Raw genomic sequence first — 20,221 nt, forward strand, 5'->3', positions numbered from 1 at the left:
GAAGAAGTATTTCAAGCTCTTGTGGTCTATATAGATCTCACAATTCTCCTCATAAAGATAATGCCTCCATACATTTAAAGCAAAGACCACAGCCGCCAACTCCAAATCATGAGTGGGATATCTCTTTTCATACTCCTTCAGCTGACCTGAGGCATAAGCAATTACTTTTCCTGACTGCATCAAAACACAGCCCAAACCTTGATGAGAAGCATCACAATAAATCACAAACTTCTCCTGATCTGTTGGAAGACTCAGAACTGGAGCTGTAATCAATCTCTGCTTCAGTTCCTGGAAGCTGTTCTCACACTTATCTGACCACACAAATTTCTGATTCTTGCGTGTCAGCTCAGTCAATGAAGTAGCAATCTTTGAGAACCCTTCCACGAAACACCTATAATAACCTACCAACCCAAGGAAACTTCTAACCTCAGAAGCATTCTTTGGCCTTGCCCAATCTCTGACTGCCTCGATCTTTGCTGGATCTACCTTAATCCCCTCCTTACTAACAATGTGCCCAAGAAAGGATACCTGAGATAACCAAAACTCACATTTCTTGAACTTTGCAAATATTTTGTGTTCCCTTAGTCTCTGTAGAACCAATCTCAGATGTTGTTCATGCTCTGACTCTAACTGAGAATAAACCAGAATATTATCGATGAAGACAATCACAAACCGGTCCAGATAATCCTTGAACACTCTTTTCATCAGATCAATAAAAGAAGCTGAGGCATTAGTCAATCCAAAAGACATGACTAAGAACTCATAATGCCCATACCTGGTGCAAAAAGCAGTCTTCGGTATGTCTCCCTCCTTGACCCTCAACTGATGATAACCAGAACGAAGGTCGATCTTTGAGAATACCTTCTTATTTTGCAACTGATTAAACAGATCATCTATTCTTGGCAAAGGATACTTGTTCTTGATTGTTAGCTTATTCAGTTCTCTGTAATCAATACACATCCTCAGAGAACCATCCTTCTTCTTCAAAAACAGAACCGGCGCTCCCCAAGGTGAGAAACTAGGCTTGATAAAACCCAAATCCAACAGCTCTTACAACTGTACCTTTAATTCTTTCAACTCAGCTGGGGCCATTCTGTAAGGTGCTCTAGACACTGGCTCCGTCCCTAGTGCCAGTTCTATCACAAACTCAATTTCTCTGTGCGGTGGCAACCCTGGTAAATCTTCTAGAAAGACATCCAAGAATTCACAGACTAATCTGGTCTCACTAGCACGACCTGAGTGGTGTCAACCACACTGGCTAAGAATCCAACGCAATCTTCTTGCAATAAATCTCTAGCCCTCAAAACAAAAATCATAGGTATGCGAGGTCCATGTACAGTACCAACAAACACAAAAGGATCCTCACCTTCAGGCTCAAAGGTGACCATCTTCCTTCTACAATCAATGGTTTCCCCATACTTTACTAACCAATCCATACCCAGTATCATGTCGAAGTCAGTCATAACCAACTCTATCAAATCCACTGACAACTCTCTACCCTCCACTGTCACTGGCAAAGATCTGACCCATCTCTTGGATACCACTAATTCCCCAGTGGGTAATAAAGTTCCAAACCCCACAACATAAAAATCACAGGGTCTACACAATCTATCAATAATTCTACTAGCAATAAAAGAATGTGTTGCACCAGAATCAATCAAAACATTATAAGGGGTTCCAGCACTAAGAAGCTGACCTGTAACTACTGAGTGAGAAGCCTCGGCTTCTGCTTGTGTCAATGCGAACACTCGAGCTGGGGCCGAGCTGGGGTCGAGCTGTCCGCTTTCTTAGATTCTTCTTTTCTTGCCTTAGGGCAATCCTTCCTGAGATGACCCACTGCTCCACATGAAAAGCATGCCCTTGCCCTACACTCTCCCAAATGGCGCCTCTTGCATCTGGGGCATTCAGGATAAGACTTCCAGGCCTCACTACCATCTTGATGACCCATTGAAATACCACGAGGTCGCCTATCAGAACCTGGAACTGGGAAGGTGTCAGGAGCCTTCCTCTTCTGATCACTGGGGCCTCCACCCCTACCAAAACCCATAAATGGAGGACCTGTCCTCCTGAACTCCTTTCTGGCTGCATTATCTCGCCAGATGTTGTTCTCTGCACTCTCAGATGTAAGTGCCTTCTCAACCACCTGTGCATAGGTAGTAACACTACTACAAAATACCCTTTACAAGACACTTTTTTAGGACACGCACCTAAATGCAAGTCCTTAAAGATGTTTATGGAGTTTTTAGGACACACATTGAGAGTCCTGAAAAAACACAATTTAGGACTCGCAATAAGTGTCCTAAAAAAATATGCGAGTCCTAAAAAAATCTTGGCTGAAAAATTAGGAATTGTGACTTTTTAAGACTCTCTTTGCAAGTCCTAAAAGAGTATTAAGGACTCCCAAAGAAATTCCTTAAAATTGTTAGTAAAAGGAACACATAAAACTTCATTTTTTCGAAAATTGGGGGTCAAAATTTTTCAGCACAAAATAACACAAAGAGAAGAAAACTCAGTCACATTTGGGGATTTAGGTTTGGTCACATTTAGGGATTTCGGTAGGGCTTGCTGGATGGAGGAGCGTGGGTGAACGGTGGCTACTGGGTGGTGAACGATGACGAAGGAGGCGAGCAGTAAGCGTCGACTCTCGGGACCTAGGGAAATCTTCTCCGGCGTCGCGGGTTCTCGGTTCCAGCATCTCAGTTTGCAGCGGCGGCGCTGGTTCTCGACGACGCTGGTTCTCGGCGGCGCTGGTTCTCGGCGGAGGGTTCCCGTTCATGTATGGTTCACACCCAGCAGGTTTTCTTTTTATTTTTTTTAAAATATTACATTATAAATATTTATATATATATATAATAAATATATATTTATATATAGCAGCAGGTTTTTTCTTTGGTTTTCTCTGTATATCTAAGCACAATAAGCACATGAAAAATCAAGAGGTTTTGAAGGAAATTGATTCCGTGAAGATTTCACTGATCGATCAACAATATATGCAATGTACAAGAGAGCAATCAAGGCTACAAATCAGCCATGATATATACAATAAAATCAGCCATTTGCTAAAACTAAGGTAACTGAATATATATACTTACTAAATAAAGATATATACAATAAAAATGGAATATATGCAAGATATATTCTAGCACACCCCCTCAGTCGAAGCGGGAGGTTCCCGTATGCTTAGACTGTCCCTGAAATCATTAAATAAAACGCGCGGAAGCCCTTTTGTAAAAATATCTGCAATTTGATAACGGGATGGTACATGAAGCACACGCACTTCGCCACGAGCTACTTTCTCACGGACAAAGTGAATATCCATCTCAATGTGTTTAGTGCATTGATGCTGAACAGGATTGTCGGATAAGTATATAGCACTCACATTGTCACAATAAACTAGAGTATCCTTTTGAATAGGACAATGCAACTCTAGAAGCAAATTTCTGAGCCATATATTCCATTTTTATTGTATATATCTTTATTTATTAAGTATATATATTCAGTTACGTTAGTTTTAGCAAATGGCTGATTTTATTGTATATATCATGGCTGATTTGTAGCCTGATTGCTCTCTTGTACATTGTATATATTGTTGATCGAATCAATTTCCTTCAATAAAAATGGAATATATGCAAGATATATTCTAGCAGGTTTGACTACATATCTTTGCTACTGAGATAATTTTGCTTTGGAAAAGAAAATTCAAAATTCTAGAACTTGTAATATTTGTCCATCATCATTATTCTTGACTGCATTCAATTTTTTGCTGTAAACGAGTAGGATCTTGATAACACTCTCAGAAAATGTAAAGAAGAATTTAAGCAGTTTGAAAGGGAGGACATTAAATATCGAGAAGATTTAAAGCACATGAAGCAAAATATCAAGAAACTAACTGATAAGCTTGAAAAAGGTAGGTAATATGCATTATAATATTATGTGAACATGTACATACGTCTAAAATCTATCTTCCAACTCATGATTCATCAAAGATCGAAGACTTTCAAAAAGAGAGTGAGAACTCAGCAAATTTGATTCCAAAACTTGAGGAAAATATTCCAAAACTGCAAAAGCTCTTAGTGGAAGAGGAAAAAGTACTAGAGGAGATTAAGGAGAATTCAAAAGGTGGAGCTTGATTCTTCTCAACCTTTAGGAGTTTAGTTTATGCTATTGTTTTGTATATGATTTTGCGTTTATACCTCAGCTATTAGTGTAAAAGAGCATATATTCACTCTATGCAGCAGTCTTAGAGCTGATGTGGTTGGGCAACTCATTGTCTAACATATTTTTTAATTTGATTGATTGACAAGCAGTTGAAACAGAGAGACACCGCTCTGAGCTTGCAAAAGTTCGTGCTGAATTGGAACCTTGGGAAAAATAACTTATTGAGCACAAGGGAAAACTTGAAGTTGCATCTACCGAGAATAAGCTTTTAAGTGAAAAGGTGGGTTAATAATTTATATTAGGACTTTCAACATCAGTATATTGACACTCTAATAGATAAACATTTGTCTTATAATTTATACTAGCATGAAGCTGCTCGTGCAGCTTTTGAAGATGCGCAAAAGCAGATGGAAGACATATCGGGAGCTATTGAAACAAAAACTGAGAGTATCACAAAAATTCAAAGTGATCTTGAAAGGAGCAAATTCGAAGCATTGGAAGCTCATAAAGTGGAACAAGTTCGTGTTTTATTGATGTACATTTAAGCTTAAATTTCTTCATTGCTATTACAGGATATGGCGATGACAATTGGTATGTTGTAGGAATGCATCAAAGAGCAAGAAGAACTTATTCCTCTTGAACAAGCAGCAAGACAGAAGGTTACAGAACTCAAGGCTGTTATGGATTCTTAAAAGAGTCAAGGATCAGTTTTGAAAGCCATTTTGCAGGCTAAGGATTCTAACCGGATACAGGGAATATATGGTCGAATGGGTGACTTGGGAGCTATTGACGGTTAGTTGCCTTGCCTTGCATTCAGTGAAGTAAATGTATATACGTATATACATCCAAGTTTATCTGGAGTTGCATTATTGCATGATCAATTATCCAGACTAGTATATATATATATATATATAATAAATATTACATTATAGATTACATTAATGTGCTAATTATTTTAATACTCCAATAATATGTCAAATTCTAAACTTAATCTTAGACATTCAATAATTTATGAAAGTATTCTAATTAAAAATTAGACAAAATATTCTCTAGAGAGAATTTTGTATTTATTTATTCCATATCCCATTACACTAACTTGCATGTATGTCATTTTTCTTTATTGACTTTTTTTTTCTTATAGAATTATTAAAATTTGACCTTTTTTTAAATAAATACTTTATCTTATATTAATATATATGTATGATATTTATATAATTTGTAATTGGTAATATTATAATTTCATATTTTAATTTATAGATAATATAGGGTAATAATATAATTTCTAGTTTTAATATACAAATAATATATACTTTTGATTTAAAAACTTAAAATATGATTAAAAAAACAAATACCAATACCATGTGAAATTTTCTAACTAGAATTGAAATAAATGAGTGTTTCCTAATATTTCTTCATTTAAAATTTATAGATTATCTTTTTTAAAAAAAAAAAAACTATAGGTTTGGAGTTTTAGATTTTTGTCAAACAATTTTTTTAATTCGTTTGCTTTTTGACAAAATTAGAATGACACATTTTAGACAAATAATAAAGGTCATTACAAATAAAAAATAAATAATAATTGTTTGGAATTGATTTTCATTTTTCAATTCTAGGTAATATGACTTGCAAAGAATTTTCTCATTTTGATGGACAATTAATATTGTTGAATGGTTACTATTGGAGGACAAAAAAATGAACATATGAAAACCCCACATAAAACGTAAGATAAAGAATCATGTATATATAGGATCAACTTCATGACTTCATGAATTTTTATAATATGAAAATAAATAATTAATTAACATTAGGATGTTGATTAAAAAGAAAAAGTTATGAGATTAGGGTAATTTTGGCATTGCAATACTTATGTGAACTTTTTAAAATTAAATGTCAACATTTGACCCTTTTTTTTTTATAATGTTGATTAAAATGAATAGGTTAATATTTTGATTGGTCATAAAGCATTGGATTGGTAGCTAATTGCAAGAGGTCTGTTGTATTTGATTTAGTTTTAAAAAAATTTAATATTTTACAATTTTGAATGATAACTGTATTACTTTAATGGAGTTTGAATATCTTAGATATTCATCCGTAGTGAAGTAGGTTCTGGGAATTCTGTGTGTCGCGGTGATAACAGAAGATTGAGAACTTGCATGTCTTAGTGAAGTAGGTTCTGAGAATTTTGTGTGCTGCGGTGATATATGAATGAAAACATGTGTATTGTTTGATTTGTTTGGCATATTGGTGTTGATTGTGACAGATGGCTAGACAAGTAAATTAGGGGATATGCTGTCCGATTTTTTATAATTTTTTTTTGTACTTAGTTTTGTGTGGAAATATGAAAAAGTTGACTGCCGGAATGAAAAAAATTATGTTTAGTTGAAACCCACTATACATCCAAGATAGGATTCAAATTAGCGATGTTTCTTTCTTAATTAATCAAGTAATTAAGTAGTACTAATGTCTTATTAAGTGATAACTCTACAAAATAGAGTTATTTTACCATTTTTTATGTGCTAATTGTTGCTTAATTCTTGAGTTTTTAATTGATTTATTAAGTTTCAAAGTAATTTTGAATTTATTGGGTTTATTTTGATTTTTTATGTTTTTGTATGTTTTTATAGTTATTTTGTTGTAAAATGATGTAGTTAATTATTTGAATTATTGTAGTTGAATTTGAGGTAAAAAAATGTTGTATTATTGAATTTAAATGTTAAATATAAATTAAGTTATAATTAATGTTTTCAAAGAATTAAATTGATTTATTTTATAGTTGAAAATATTTTATTATGATTTAGTTTATATTTATTTTGTAGGGAAGTTGTTGCAATTTCGGGCTTTGAAAAGTAAGGAAAAAAAGGAAGAAATGTGGCATTTTTGAGAAAAAAGAAATGAAAAGTTAGTATTTTTGAAGACCATTCAGCCAAGGCCGAAGTAGCAAGCCCAAGGCCCATTGCCAATCATTCCTTCAGCATCCAGCCACTTTCCTCCCAGCGTGACTCCCCCTGCCCTTCCCACACGCCTGATGCAGCCAACTCCAAGTAGCCTCCAGGCCGTACACCACATGATGCACCCACCGAAGCTCTTCACGCCTCTAGCAGCCAGCCACACTCAGCCACCAAAGCCCATAATGCCTCCAATTGTCTTAGCCCAACAATATCACTTTGTCCCTATGTCCAAAAATGCCACATTTTAACCCCACTTTCTACACATTTTACCCCAAAATATCATTATTACACCCTATAATTTATCCATATTTGCCATATTATAATTAATTAATTTAATTTAATCAATTTAAATTGATTATTTTAATACCACTTTTTTGGCTATAAATAAGGGAATTTGGGGTCCATGTTTAGGAGAGGTTAATATACCATAATTTCTACACATTCAAAACCTCTCAATTCTCTTCATCTTCTTCTTCTTTTTGGTTACTTTCTATGTATTTTTAGAAGAAAAATTTGGGGGTTTCTCCTCCAAATTTTCCTATTTATGTTTGTAATTTTTAGTGTGTATTTGCTATTCTAGTTATGAGTTTCTAATCTTTTAAGATTATTAAGGTGATGATGAAACAATATGTAACTAGATAGTATTTATTTTGTATGTTGATTTCCTATTTTGTACAACAAAGTTTATGGAATTTTCTTCTTCAAATATCTTCTTTCATCTTAAATATCATGTATTTTAGATTGTTAGCATATATTTACACTTTGTTCTTCATTAGTGCAAAAACATAATATTCTTTGTGTAAGATGTGTCATTAAATTGTACACATCCATGCTTAGAACAAAAATATTATGTTTTGCTTTATAAATAATGTTCATTGATTTATTTGTTATTTCATTAGATTGATTTACATTAAATGCTTTGAAATTATAATTTTGAAAAGTGAAGAAAAATCCTATCTTTTTAGAAGTAATTTGTGCTTAAAATTATAAATCTATTTAGAAAATGGTAGTTTGAATTATTTTAACTATCACTAAAACTTGGAAATCAATATACTTATAAATATTATTGAACTTATATTTTGTGGATTCTAATCCTTGATAATCTTATTTTACTATCTTGATTTCTATTATTAATTTATATTTATATATTGTCTTTAATATCTTTATTATTATCTTTTAATTTATTTTCTTGTCAAAAATTCTCATCAATCTTTGGAACTAGGTTAAAATTTATTAATTTTGGTTTAAAATAGTTTTCTTTTCGATTTTAGACAACTCCTTTGTGTTCGACATCCTTGCTTACACGATCACTATTCTATATGAACGATTCGTGCGCTTGCGATTTATAAATATTTAAAACATACCTGTTTTAGGTCCATCATTAAGCTCCTTCCCACTTGAACCATAACATCATCATAAATAATAAGCCGACATTAAAGTTTTAACGAACTTAGAGATTAAGAGGTGGATTATGATTAAAAGGGTCTCTTAAAAGATGCTAATTAGATGCTTAATTTAGTCAAAACTATCTGATTTGAATGCAATTTGCATAGCTTAATTATGCATTTTCACTTTGATTTGATTGTTAAAAGCCAAATGATGATGATGATGATGTGTGCATTGTTTTTTTTTTACTTATTATTTTATTTTATTTTTATTTTCGGCTAGGTGTATTATTGACATCCATAAAGTTGGATCTATAGAATGTAAAAATTGTATCATCATATTGTCAAAAGAGAAAAAGATAGATGAGATTTGTGGCTTTAAGTCAAATATATGAGAAAAAAGAGAAATACATTATAATACAACTCTATCATATCTTAATAATAATAATAATAATAATAATAATAATAATAAAATCAATGTTATCATGAAGTTTTGGCAAATTAACAAATTATTTTTCAATTCTTGTTTCAGAAGATATACATACTAATTAATAATAAAGTTTTTCTTAAGGGACTAATTGCATTTAAAAAAAATGGGACTTCTTTTAAACAATTTTTCATAAAATTTTATGTTAATATCTATTTTGTTTACAAATTTAAAATACAAAGAAAAAATTAGGGGAAGCTAAGCCCCCAAACTTAATAAGTGCTGAATTATATTACAAAGTTATAACAAAATTAAATAGTAAAATTATTAAAATTTTGATAAAAATTTAACAATACAACTATTATTAGACGAGGAAAAGAGAGGATCGTTGTTGTTTATGAATCCGAATAAGGTTTCTACTTCCGTGACTCGTGCAGATAGTCGTGCTCAAGCTTTATGTGATAGGGTGTTATATTACATGTCCGAAAAGCATGATTGGATAGTTATGCCTTATAACCATGGGTAAGTTTAGTTAATATGCTTTTCATTGATACAAAAAAATAGAATCTAAAGTTAAAAACTTTGTAATACTTGTTCTTTCAACAGGGAACATTGGATGTTATTTTTATTATATCCTAATTGGCATTATTGTTGTTTTCTCGATCCTCTCAATGCACCATTAGATAACAGGACAACCATCAAGGAGACCATTCATGATGCATTTGAGATGTATTTCACGAAAAGAATGAAAGCACGTCAAAAGATCAACAAACGTCCATCGAGAGTAATATATTTCCAACATGGTATGTTTCTATTTGTATATGAGTTTATGTATATGTAAAGATGTTTAAGATATTTAATACTAAGAATTGTACATGTATTACCAATCTTTATATAGTGTCGTAAACAACCAAACAATATCAACTGCGGATATTACGTTATGAGGATGATGAAGAATGTACTTATTAATGCCCATCATATCAAACCTTTCTTGTCGAAACAGGTAACAAACAACATACAACTACATAATATTAATCTGGTATAATTTTTGTATATGCTTTGAATTTATTACCACTAATATAATTCTAATTAAAGTTTTGTTTCTTTGTTTTTTCAGTTCACCTCTGACAAACCATATACTACTCAAAAAATTGACGAAGTTCGAGAAGAATGGGCGATGTTATTTTTACAATTGGTTAGAGAAAAAGGAATGATGTTATAGCTAGCTTATTACAATACATGTTGAGAAATTTAAATTTCTTTCGCAAATTTTTTTTTTCCATTTTTTTAGTATTTTCTTTTCAAATTTCTTTCAATACATTTTTTACACTCAAAGGGATATATTTTTTTTAAATCAAAATGAAAATTGTAGCTGCATTTTTTTTTTAAAAAAAATTTACTTTTAAGGGCATGCAAAGTGAGTCCTAAAATCTTAATTTAAAGACACTCAACGAGATCTTTTAGGACATGCATTGCGATTCCTAAAAACTTACTTAAAGGCACTCAACCCGATTTTTTAGGATTCGCGTTGCAAGTCCTAAAAACATTGCGAGTCCTAAAAACTTACTTAAAGGCACTCAATGAGATTTGTTAGGACTCACGCAAAACCTCAGTTTTTAAGGCTCTCAAATAGAGGACTCGCAATTCTAGACCTAAAAAGCCTTTTTTATAGTAGTGTAACCCCTGCCACAGTGGTAATGCGAACATCTCGGGCTAATCTAGGTTGTAGCCCCTGGATAAATCTCTCCCTCCTGGTCCCATCAGTGGGTACCAGCTCCATGAAAAACTTTGCCAATCGATCAAACTTCAGGGCATACTCAGTCACTGATAAACTCCCCTGAAGTAACCTAATAAACTCCTCAGCTTTTGCCGCCCTAATGGCATCGTTGTAATACTTCTCGTTGAACAGAGTTTGAAACTTTTCCAAACTCAGGGCATTGATGTTTCTGGTCTGGGATATAACCTCCCACCAAATTTGGGCATCCTCCTGAAACATATATGTGGCACAAGCCACCCTCTCATTATCAGTCACCCTCATGAAGTCCAGGATGGTGGTAATCATGCTCATCCATTGCTCAGCTTTAGCAGGATCTGCACTGCCTTCAAAAACTGGAGGTTACTGCTTTCTGAACCTTTCATAGAGAGGCTACCATTTGTTGCCAACCTCAGGCAGCTGCTCAGCCACTGGAACCGATACAGGAGGTGCCTCAGATACACTGATTACTATAGGAACCTGCTGTTGTCTCAGGAGGCGGAGTTCTTCTCCCTGCCTTAACATTGTAGCCTGCAGATCATTAAATAACTAGTGCCAGTTCTCAGGAGCTCGCTGTGGAATCTGACTTTGGTCATTCTCCTAACTCTGATTATTATTCTGGCCTTGATCACCCTGGCTAGCTAATGTATATGTCTGTCCTAGAATCATTCTTATCAACTTATATTGTGCAGCAATAGTCAATACGGCCAGTCAGGCAGTGATAACTAAACCTCTTGTCGCCTCACGGTCTAAGAACAAGCAGATAACTCTCATATTACATAGTCATACAAACATACAGATAGGATTATAGCATTTAACATGTATCAAATAATAGTTCACAATAAATAATACTATTAAGCATGCTTTGGCAATATCAGTACTAGTAAGTACGTTCTTGCTAATAGTGCAGTATTCAAGGCATAGTCTTAACATGGTGTCTCATGTAAACAGGTAAAGAATTTATATTATATTTAAGCAGTTATATATATAACTACATACATAGTTACCAAACCATGAGTCGAGCTTGCCTTCAGTGGTGAGTGTACATGCCCAGCCAGTCTACAAGAACCCTAAACCTTGGCATGCTCTGATACCAAGTTGTAATGCTCTGGTTACCCCAAGACAGTTACGATGAACTTTGAACCGTGCTTAACTCGCTAACCGAGTTGTTTGGTTAAAAACGTGTTTTTAGGGTTTATTAATAGGTTAAGATGGAAAACCAATCAAAAGGAAAGGATATATTTTATTTAAAACATAAAACTGTTCATGGGCCCATAAAAAGTATACAAGTTATTTACAATTCAAAATGGTTATTACAAAGTAAAATTTACAACCCACCAATCTAAGCAGCAAAAATAGGGTAAACCCCCTAGTTCCCCTAAGAACTCCTTAGCTGTGGTGGTCAAGCGGTCGCATTTGTACACATCACCACCTAAGCTCTCCACTTAAGGCTGGGTGAGCTTTTCTTTCCATTTACCTGCACCACATAGCACCCATGAGCCAAAGCCCAACAAGAAAACTCAATACTGCAAGAATATAATATCAAACGATGATCATAATAACCATCCAGGACTTTTAGTCCAAAATAGAGGAGTGAAAGTTGTAAAAGTCACTAAGGTGGGTTCCATTCCCTTTACAAATAAGTGATCATTTCACTAGCTTAAACGAGATAGGTATCTGATGAGATAGTCACCAACATAAACCTACCGAGTGACCATAGAGTCACTAACGTGGGATTCTGTTCCCTTAGCCATGTGACAAAACAGTCACCTAGGCCTTTGGCCCTAGCTCTGAGTAACTAGTCATAGACTAGACAAGCGCTTATAATTTTCATCGAACTTAAGGTCGGTCCAGCATTAATGCTCCATATAAGTCATTCAATGTAGATGCCGATTAGATCTAATCTTTTATCGGCTCTGCATTCATGACGCTTATGCCGTTTCTGACTCTTGGTCAGTAACACGCGACTAGTGCCAATTCTGACTAGTCAGTGCCATACACAAGTAAGCAAGATTTGCTAAGCATTTAATATGCAATCAATGTCCACATTCAAACAATTAACATGCCTCTATAATAACCACGCATGTCATATACATAGGGTGCAGTTTTCTTACCTCTAGTTCGAGCAAGAATTAATAAAAGAACGACCCTTTAGAATGATCAACTTTTTAGTTCCTTAACAGTCACTTGGTCATAAACAAATGTGGAATTCCATCAATAAAATTAATAAAAAAGGTTCCCGAACCAAAACCTAGCCTCCAAGACATCGAATCCTACTAAACCGGGTAGTAGGATTGATCCCGAGGCCTAAGGCTTGAATCCCCAAGCCAAAAACCTACTTTTGGCCAAAATGCCACTAAGGACCGCGGCCCTCCCTCACCATGTCGCAGCCCGCCCCTCAACCAGAAGCGGCCCCCTTTCAGTTCCCCAACACGAGCCGCGGCCCTCCATCTCCATGCCGCAGCCCAACGACCCTGTAGCTTCTCCATTCCTCTTCCTCAAGCTTGGGTCGCGACGCTCTAGAACATAGTCGCAGCCCCACCTGAAACTCAACTAAAAACCCTTGTTTTTCCCCTTCGAACTCATTTCAAAACCTCACAAAATCTCTCCCAATACCACCAAGCAACACCACCAACTATTACCACAACTTGTCCACCATACAAGCATCAAAACCTCAGCCTTACACCAATCAAAACATCATCAAATTCCCCATTCAATGATCAAAACTCCAAACCTTAAACCATCACAAAAACAGGGCAAGGCACTATAAAATGGAACTAGAACCTTACCTTAAGCTTGATTCGAATCCTCTTCAATGGCTGAACACTAGTCTAAGACCTCAAGCTTCAAACTTCAAGTTTGAATCCCCAAACTTGCTTCAAAATTCAAAGGAGAAAGGAAGAGAAAAGATGAACGGGCGGAAAGAAACCAAATGCTCTGTTTTAGGTTCTTTTTCTACAGCCTTTACCTTATATAGCCTAGGTCAAAAGACCATAATACCCTCCAAGCTTAATTCTTCTCTTAACACGCCCCAAGGGCAAAACCGTCCTTTTACACCTATCTTGTTAATCATAATTAACACTCTCTAATTCCCGCTTTTCTCAAATACCAATAAAATTATGTCCCATTACCCTTTTATTCCTGGTAATGCTCTAATCATCAAACCACCCCAAGACTCACCCCGAGCCCCGAGCTTAAACCTGTTATGACCAAACCGATAATTTGAGCTCAAAGATTGTCTCATGCCGAATAGCTTGAAAAAATCCACATTTAAATGTGGTCTCAACAATAATTCACCGACATGCATACAAATATACAATTATGCCCTTAACGGGCCAAATTACCAAAATACCCCTGAGATAAAATGTGGACCCACATGCATGCATTTAACATCATATTATAATATAATTCACATAAACATGCACGTAATAGTTTAATGGCATAATAAAACAATTATGGCCCTCCCAGCCTACTAATCCATCCATTAAACTACATTAGAGATTTCGGGGATTACACCAAGATTCCCTAAGTAACAACCTAGCTAAACTTGTTAGAGCAAATAACATAAAATAGTTAGGGAAAAATAACTAACTTAAAATCTAATATAATTTTAGAGTTACAAATAAGTGGGACAAATGTATGTGTCCAAATTTGTAACATAATTTTGGAAGTTACACATCTTACTAAATCAGTAACTATTTTTAACCTCCAAAAATCACATATTAATGAGGAAAAATAAAGAGTTACACATTTTCAAATTGAATTTCATGAGTTGTTATGTTGAATAGTTATTGGAGAAGTGATTTTGACTATCATTATGTGTATGGAAGTTACAAAATCGAAAGGGCAAGAGTTTAGACGTTTTTAGGGGAAAAGTGCGAAAATTGGGAGGTTACAAGCTCTAGGTCGCGGCCTAGGTGTAGAATCCTATAATATTTACTTAACTAGCTAGATAGTAGTAGTAGTAGTAGTAGTAGTAGTAGTAGTTATAGTATGATAGTTACCGTGGATTTTGGTTCAAGCCGGGACTTAGTTGAACACTCGTAGGAACACTTATAGATTTTATAAGTTTAACCTATAGTTTAAGAATATTAATTATAACATAAGGTTTGATTAATATAGCTGATTATATAGATGTTATTTATTATACTATAAGGTTTAGATAGAATTATTAAGATCATGACACTTGTCGTGTGCATGTTTATTTAAGGATTTAATTATAGTTTAAATAAAAGAAAGTTCAAGAAAGCTCTAGAATCTTCCAAGACCATTAGGAGCATGACATTTGTCACAATCTTGTTTATTTGTGGATTAGATTGTTATTTAGATAATTAAATAGATTTTCTGTAACTTTAAGGTACTGTAACTTCTGACCTATTTTTGACCCAGTTATGTTATGAATTTCGAAAAATAGTATTTCTAGAAAGTTGTAGATAATTGAATTATCTTTCTAACAGTATAAAGATGATCTAAATCAGAGTTCTACAGATCCAGTTATATTGATTTTACTACAAGTGAGTTTACAATTACGGGATTTAAGAAGTTAGAAATTAGGATTCTATTTTATTTAAATTTAAATTTGGATTATAGTTCGAATGAAATTAAGTATTTTTTTTAATAAAAGAAAGATCTAGAAACTCTAGAACCTTCCAAAACCACTAAGAGCATGACACTTGTCATAATCATGTTTATTTGAGGATTTAAGTATTTTTTTAATAGGATAATTTCACTTCTCAAACTCTATAAATAGGACCTAGTACCCAGCCATTTCACTTACTCTTCAGCTGTGATCATACTCCAAGGTGCTAGTGAGAACATAAGAGTGATACACTTGGATTGGGAAAGAAAAAGCTTTGCCATTCTTAAGCTTTATAAAATACTTGGGAAGTGAGGTTTAGTGTATTTCGGTATTGGAGTTAGACCAATCCATAAGGTCAACTAAGGTACTCTTATTCTTTAAGTTCAATCCTTTAAATTCTTTAGTTTTTTTTAGTCCTTTTATTCAGATCCTAACTTTTGATATTGGTTTTCATTAGGCTCTTGAAACTTAAAGATCTTTCTTGGTAAGTTTCATCTTGAAGGTTTAATTTCCATATTTATTATTTACTCTTTAGAAATACTCACTATTCTATTGCTGGTTTTAGGAGTGTTCTACGTCCCGCATTTGTTCTCATATCCCGGTTTTGGTAAGGAAAATATGATAGAATTTTGTATGCTTATATGATATGTTATGCTTATGTTATATGTTATGTTATCTTATGTTGTGTTATGATATGTTAACATTATGTATAGTATGATATTAGACCTTGGGCATATGACTTGTTTAGCTAGCAAGCCCCAATAATTTATGGGCATATGACTTGTTTGGCTAGCAAGCCCCACAAATTTATTGGGCATATGACTTGCTTAGTTAAACAAGCCCCAAGTAGTATGATGGTCATTGTAGTAGTATATGACATATGTTTATGGTATGCTTATAGTATATGTTTATGATATATTTTTTTCATATGTTATGATATGATTTTATGTGTATGTTATGGTGTTAGTAGTTTTTCCTTGCTGGGCATTAGGCTCATTCCTTTATTTTTAGTGTGATACAGGAAAATGAATATGGAAGGCGGAAGGATTCTTGGTAGCTTGGCTTGTGTGTTGAGGATGGATAGAATGTGTGGACTGCGTGTCGATCGAGGATGAAGTTATTTATTTTTAGTCTTTTAGATCATGTTTTTCCGCATTTAGTTTTTTTAAACAATTGAATTAAAGTTTATGTTTTCTTTTAAACAATGGGTACCCATGCCATATTTTCTATTATTATGTATTTGATACAATATTTTGAGATTTAATAAAGTTATATTATTTCTTATGTATCTTTCCCAAAATAGTAGCTATGTTTAGTAGTTCTAATGGTCCAAGGTCTTAGAAATAGTTGGGTCATTACACTAGGAGTCAGAGACTCACTGCCGTGACCGCAGGCCAAACTCTATTTTTTGCATTTTCATCACTTTTAACGTTTGGAACACTTCAAGTAACTCCCAAATCTTCACTTTAATTCTATAAACACTCAATTGAACATTGGCAATAGCCAAAGAGGTTAGTGGGATTTGAAATTCAAAGGGTGTGAAAACTCTATAAATAGAGACAATTTGGTCACTTGTGAATAGGATTTTTTCATTCATTTTAGCACTTCGTTGAAAAATAAAAGGCTTGATAATTCTAGAGAGTTATTTCTAAACTTGAGAAGCCCTTAGTGCTAAGAAAGTATGGGGAAATAAGCTTTTGGACAAAGGTTTTGAACCTTGTTCAAGTTTAGTGATCCTCACTACTCTTCACTTGAGGTGATGTAAGTGTTAGAGTGTTCATCATATTTTTCCATTGTTCTTATTTCATTCCCTTGTCATTCTTTGTTCTTATTTTATTTGTATTGTTATTATCTTGATTTTGTAATCTCCTTCTCTTCTACTTATTTATTTATCTATTTTACTTGTATTTTGTGCATTAGAGTTGTAACTTTATTCTAATCAAACTTATTGTCCATTTGTATTTCTTGGTTAGAGTTTAATTTTGGTTTCTATATATTCCATTGAAATAATTAATCTCTAGAAGGAGAAACCATAGAGAACTTGTGAGGATCTAACTTTAAAGGAAAGTGCTTCAAGCCACTCATGAGTAAGAATAGTGGTTTATATAATAGTGATGAGATCTTATTAGCATGTTTTTCATATGTTGATATATGAATAATTGTGTGTAGATTTTAAACATGTTAACACAATATGAGATACATGATATATGTGAGAAATTAATACATATATTGATATGAAAATTATGTTTTGAGAATTTATAAGCATGATAATTAGGTAGTATTAAATTTTACATGCCTATATATTGATTTTGTGAATCAATAGAATATATCAATATGTGAATTATTGTATGAGAATGACTTTTGTGATATATACTTACAATAAATTATGTGATTCAAAATGTATGTTAATATTTAAAAGTATATTGATAGGTGAATATACATGTGAATTATCAAGATTATTATGATGTGTCATATAATGTGATAATTAATGTGAAAATAATAGAAATAGATTTTATCCTATATTATTTTGGTATGTGATGAGTTACCATTTATTTGTTAAATAGAAAGAAATTATTTGAGAATGTAAATTTTCGCATTTAAGTATTGAGCATCTCAATTATGAGATAAGAAAAGTTGAACCTACGGGGTTGCATATCTTGATAATTGTATTTTTCTATTGCAAGAAAAATGGATGAAGGTAGATCCAAAAATATGGGATGACATATTGATCTATGAGGCTTAGAGTCTAAAGTAGTGACAATAATTCTTAAATATTCAATGTCTCACTGATGAGACATTACAAAATTGGAGAAATAATTTTGAATCTTTACACCAATGGTGAATAGCTTGAAGAGAATTTTATTCATTTTGATTAAAGATGATGATATGTTTAAATTAATCCCAATGAGGACATAATTTCAAACTAAAGCATGAGAAATCAAAGTGTTTAGATAAATCAATGAGGTTTTATTTTCTTTGATTTAAAGTGTTTAAAAATTGACATCTTCAAATTGATTTTGATAAGAAAATCAATAGATGTCAAAGTGTTATTTTCAAAAGAATCTCAGAGAGACTATTAAAATATGCACAAAAGTTGTTTTAAGTGATTTTGAGATTATTTAGACAACTAAAAGTGAAAATTAGTGATTATTGGCTTGAGAAATTTTCACATGGTATTTGTGTTTACTTGTTTCATCTTGTGAAATATATAAAATAAAGCAACCCAAGTGAATGTTACTTTCAAATGGATGTGTCTTCTTTTTGCAAGTAAATGAGTCAAAATAAACTAACATTGAGGTTTTGTTTATTTTGATCTGTTGTGAGTTTATCACGTGGTTTGAGGACTCATGATGAATTTTGAAAATTACAAGTCTAAGTATTATCATGGAGGATAATGTAAAGGACTTAATAAGAGTAAAGATATTTCTATTTTAAAGTGATATTTTATTATCATTTTACGTGAGAAGTGTGGGGGTGATGAACCAAAGTTAATCAATTTATTTTGTTGAAAATGAATGATTAATTTGACAATCTTATTAAAATATATACATACAAGTCATGTGATTTGGAAATCCACATTCTAAACTATTTTAGCTATATGTGTATAAAATGAATAATCTAGACATGTTTGTTGTCTAAAGTTCTTGTTTGTGAGATATTTGGTTCAAGAAGAAATCAATTTAAAACATTAAAGGAGTTATAGAAACAAAGAGGTTTCTAGAATTAATATTCAAGAAAATGTGTTTATCTTGAGTATTAAAGTGTGAAAATAGTGGGGGAGTTGGCTATGGTCAAACTCACTATTTTGATAAAGGTATAACTATTTTATTCAAACTATAACTAGCACAAAGTTTGAATAAAATAGTGAGAGATGCATGCATAATAAAAGAAAATATGATTCAAAATGGAATTATTTCAACATCTCAAGGGATGGAACTTAAACTCCCTAAAGAGATTTACGGTTGATGGTGTTGATCAGCGTTTTGGTCAACGACACTGAATCAAATTGAATGATAGTAAATAATTTAAAGAGCTAAATTAAGTAAAACGACACAAGAGATTTATAGTGGTTCGAGCCCAAGAGTTGGTAATGACCTACATCCACTTGCATTTTTATTAATCAAGAAGGTCTCAGACTCAAGATAAAGAAATATAAGGTTAAACTGAGTTTCTTAAGTCTGAGAGATAATACAAATCGATAGAGATTTTGGATGTAAAGTGTGCATATATCCCTAATGACTATGAGAGATCTCTATTTATAGAGTCTCTTAATGGGCTAGAGGTCGTACAAGCGTGATCTAGGTCCTACACGTGTAGTGTGAGATTGTTACAACTGATTACATATTTAAAAATAATACAAAAGGTAAACAAAAGATACATTCAACTATCAGTTACATAAATATCTCGTGAAATCCTGATCATTCTGGTTGAATGGTTTATACTTCGGTCAGGTCTCCTTTGAGTAACTTTATGTTGTTGTGCCTTCGAGCAAGCGACTATGTTCGACCAACATTCTTTGGTAGTTTCAATCTTTGTAAGGCAAATAGCTTTCTTCATGCTAATGGAGCACACTCGAGCAGCCGATTCATCTCGACCAACACTTTGGAGTTTAGATTTATTTTACTGCCACATGTCATCTTCATATGTCACGTCATCATGTCCAATTTTGGATTAAACAGATGGTAACCTATCTTAAAACTAGTTACTCAAACTAGTGTTGGTTCAATAAGTAATAACAAGTCAACTAAGTGAATGTGTATAATACTTAAAATTGTCACATCTGAAATATAAGTACTAAGTGTTACTTATTGGAGGGTTAAAACCAAAGGTTTTTTAATAGAACTTAGTTTTGATATGACAAGTATCTTAAGAATAACAAGATATTATAAAAGTTCCACCTATGTTGACTTATGGGTGGTGTCGCCTCTCATGAAAATTGGGAGTTCATTCTCAAGAAAGTTCATGAATGGA

The 20,221-nt window shown here is 33.2% G+C and overlaps 1 long non-coding RNA gene across 1 annotated transcript; it reads left to right on the forward strand.

The window, feature by feature from the left end:
* The first annotated feature begins 2,709 nt into the window (after positions 1 to 2,709).
* Positions 2,710 to 5,058, forward strand: LOC133777622 (uncharacterized). Its single transcript, XR_009868738.1, has 5 exons — positions 2,710 to 2,796; positions 3,778 to 4,119; positions 4,308 to 4,438; positions 4,524 to 4,676; positions 4,761 to 5,058. It is a non-coding gene; the product is annotated as an uncharacterized LOC133777622 (long non-coding RNA).
* Positions 5,059 to 20,221: the final 15,163 nt, after the last annotated feature.

The sequence above is a fragment of the Humulus lupulus genome, chromosome 1, assembly GCF_963169125.1.
Source record: "Humulus lupulus chromosome 1, drHumLupu1.1, whole genome shotgun sequence".
NCBI classification, from domain to species: domain Eukaryota; kingdom Viridiplantae; phylum Streptophyta; class Magnoliopsida; order Rosales; family Cannabaceae; genus Humulus; species Humulus lupulus.